General features: G+C 36.7%; 1 pseudogene; it reads left to right on the forward strand.

Annotated features, from left to right (window-relative positions):
• The first annotated feature begins 3,327 nt into the window (after nt 1-3,327).
• Nucleotides 3,328-3,576, forward strand: LOC113197738 (cytochrome c oxidase subunit NDUFA4 pseudogene; annotated as a pseudogene).
• Nucleotides 3,577-3,830: the final 254 nt, after the last annotated feature.

Here is a 3,830-nt window from a genome sequence, read left to right on the forward strand (position 1 = left end):
TTTGTTTCACTAATCTCGGCACAGGCAATCTGTTCTAACACAATCATCCAACTAGGAAAATTCCCACAATTACTCATCAGAACATGATTTTTAATAGTAAAAGTCAAAATCCACAGAAATGCCTAACAATAGGAGTCGTTTTGGTAAACTATAATTGGTCTGTTTTAAGGAACACAATATGGTTGTTAAAATAAATATAGATATCAAAAACAATTAGCATATTTTTGCGTGAAAAAGGAGATCACTAATTACAAATTAACTCATACGCAGTTGGAAAAAGTGCATTGGATAATGCCAAATGATTTTAAAAGTTTTTAACATTGTAAATTCTTTTCATAATTTTATTTATTTATTTATTTATTTATTTTTTCAAAGAGAGAGAGAGAGATAGAGAGAGAGAAAGAATTTTTTAATATTTTATTTTTTAGTTTTCGGCAGACACAACATCTTTGTATGTGGTGCTGAGGATCGAACCTGGGCCGCATGCATGCCAGGTGAGCGCGCTACCGCCTGAGCCACATCCCCAGCCCCTCTTTTCATAATTTTAACTAGGGAACTGATAATGACAGGAGATAATCCATAGATTCAGTTGAATTAATATAAGTGAGAGGTACTGTAGATAGCCCAGCTTCCCTGTTGGGTGCTGGGTAGAGCCTGTGATACTTGTACCACTGTTTTTGGTTCTAGATAGAGGCAAATTGAATTTCTCAAAAGTACTAGAATGAATCTGGGTCATGAGAAGAGTAGCCAGTGAGAGGATTACTACCTACATTGTCAGTGAACTAGATTCATAACTTGTGGGCCAGCAGAACCCCTGACCCACATAGACCATCTTCTTCATGAAGACCTCACACAGAAGGATGCTAATACTTGGGTGGTGTTACTTGTTTGGTGAAAAGTCTTTGGAGTCAAAACAAACATAGCACAACAACAGCAACAAATTAAAACACTTTTTAGTTTGTTTAACATTTTATTCATGTTTCTGGTGAATAAATAATAGGCTGTTTCCCACCCACCCCTTTGGTCCACTGACAAGTAAGAAAAGAATAAAGGAGTATCCACAGGAAATATAGGTTTAAAAATTACTCTAGGCTCTTTTAGCCTGCGAGTACAACTTTAGTAAAGATGGTATAGCCTTAGTGTTTTATCATTCTGATATTCATAAAGTCAAATAATTCATAGCTTATTGCCTTAGTTTTATTTCCTTCTATATTAACTAATTTATTTAGTCATTTTCCTTCTGTGGTAACTAATTAATTGACTTCTTAATACACTCATAGACTTGATTCCTTATAAAATAAAATATCTAATGAAATATTTTTTTGGATTTTTGTTTATTGAATTCACCATTAAATACTTCACAAACAACAATAGCAACAAAACCAAAAAAACCATCTAGTTTAGATTTCATTGTATGTTCTCAAAGAAGTAGCTCTCAAAATTATATCTGTGTAGAAATCACTGGGGAGACTTGAGAAAAACATGGGTTTCTTGGCATTGACCTCAAAAACTTCGGGTATGGTCTGGATTTATTTGGTGGGCCACTGCTCATGCTTTGAAAAAAAGAACACCCACTTGAATAGATATGTGCCAATAGTATTTTTCTTAAATTTTGTAGGTAGTTTAGCACAATAAAAAACCCAAACAAACAAAAACAACCAATAAAAGTGAAAAAGTATTAAGAAATATTTGGCATTGCATGTTAAAACGTGGTTTTACTTTTCCTTTTTTGGAGGTATGTAAGGAAAACTCATCAGCACACCATAGATGATGTCACCTCTTCTATTCCTGGCACATTTTTTGACACGTAATCCCTTCGTTTCACAACATACATGGTGAGGCAATGTTCTTTTCATTTTATGAGCTGATGATTGTCCGTTAATTATATCAGTTAAAAGTTAAAAGACAATTAATAAGGAATGCATTCAGCTATAACTGCAGTATTTTAACGTTATTATCACATGTGGTTGCTTTTCAAACACTCTAGTACTAGAATCAAAGTTCTGATAATAGTGTCCACTGTGAAAAGCACGTGCACGTGTGTTGCTAAGACTGCATTATAAAATTCACTTATCTTACACTGATATGAACGCACACAGTGGTGTCTGTGTTATAAAGAACCAATACATGCTTTGCTCTTTGAAGGAATCACTTTTTTTCAGTTTTCCAAGCCTTTCTATTTCTCTTTCTTGAGAAAACAGGTGGGTGTTTTGTTTTAGAAGTCTTAGGAGGAAAATCTTCTGTACAAAGAAGGAAATGATTAAGAGCACGGGGAAAGAACCTCAGAATGGGAGAAAACCTCTGCTCGTTACTCCTCTGAAAGGGGATTGATATTCAGAATATATAAGGAATTCCAGAACTTAACACTCCCAAACAAATAACCCAGTCGATAAATGGGCAAAACGTTTCTCAAAAGAATAAACATAAATGACCAACAAGTACATGAAAAATTGTTCAACATCCCTATCCATCAGTGAAATGCAAATCAAAACTACACTAAGGCTTCATCTCACTTCAGTCAGAATGGCAATTTTCAAGAATCCAAATAATAACAAATGCTGGGGAGAATGTTGGGGCAAAGGTATACGCTGCTGATTGGACTTAGATTAGTACAACCACTATGGAAAGCAGTACGGGGAATCCTCAAAAAACTAGGAATGGAACCACCATATGACTCAGCTATCCCACTCTCTGTATTCATCCAAATAGAATTAAAATCAACACGCCAGGGATACAGCAGCATTGATGTTTCTAGCAGCACAATTCACAATAGCCAAATAAATTATGGAGCCAGCCCAGATGCCCATCAATAGATGAATGGCTTAATAAATGTGGTATACATACACAATGGAGTTTTACTCTACCCTAAAAAAGAATCAAATTATGGGACTTGCCAGTAAAAAGACAGAACTGGAGACTATCATGCTAAATGAAGCCAGACTCAGAAAACCAAGGGTTGGATGATGATGTGTTTTTTCTCATTTGTGCAAGCTAGAAAAAAAAAGGTGTGTATGTGTCGGGGATGGATATCACTAAAATGTAAGCAAGATCAGTAGGAGATCTAGAGAGACAAAGGAGGGACAGGAAAGTGGAAGAAATGTGCAATGAATCTGAAAATAAAATTACGTTATGTGTAAAAATGTATAAATCTAACACAGTGAATTCCACCTTTATGTATATCTACAAAGCTCCGATCAAAAATAAATAAATAGGGTTCTGGGTGAATTTGGGCATCTGCCGTGGTAGCTTAGGTGCAGAGGCTGCTTGGTCTTGGGCCTTGCTGATTTGTTCTGATCTCTTTTTGGGCCAGAGGCCTCTGTTGCAAACATGCTCCTCCAGATCATCCGTCAGGCCAAGAGGCATCCAAGCTCGTTCCCCAGCTTCCTATTTATTGGAGCAGGAAGTAGTGGAGCAGCGCTGTATGTGATGTGTCTGGCATTGTTCAACATGGATATCAGGCGGGACAGGGAGAATGACCCAGAACCCTGAAACAAACTGGGTCCCAATCATCCATACAAGTTCTACTCAGTGAGTGTGGGTTACAGCAAACTAAAGAAAGAAGGTCCAGACTTCTGAATGAAATGTGTCACTCTAAGGCTGCTTAGAAGGAAGGTCCTTGAGAAGTCATCTGCTCCGTTTTCCACTTAACCAAATGCAAGAAATCATGTGGATTTGTTGGGGTTTATTATATTGGTTAATAAATCTCTTAAACTTGAATAGACAAATAAACAAGTGAGTTAGTGAAAGGAAGACCAGTAGAGTAGAGGAAGAAGAATAGGGGAAGGGAAGAGGACAGGGAAAGTGGGGGCACCAGGGAATGAAATGAAGTC

Source organism: Urocitellus parryii, chromosome 1 (genome assembly GCF_045843805.1).
Source record: "Urocitellus parryii isolate mUroPar1 chromosome 1, mUroPar1.hap1, whole genome shotgun sequence".
Taxonomy (NCBI): domain Eukaryota; kingdom Metazoa; phylum Chordata; class Mammalia; order Rodentia; family Sciuridae; genus Urocitellus; species Urocitellus parryii.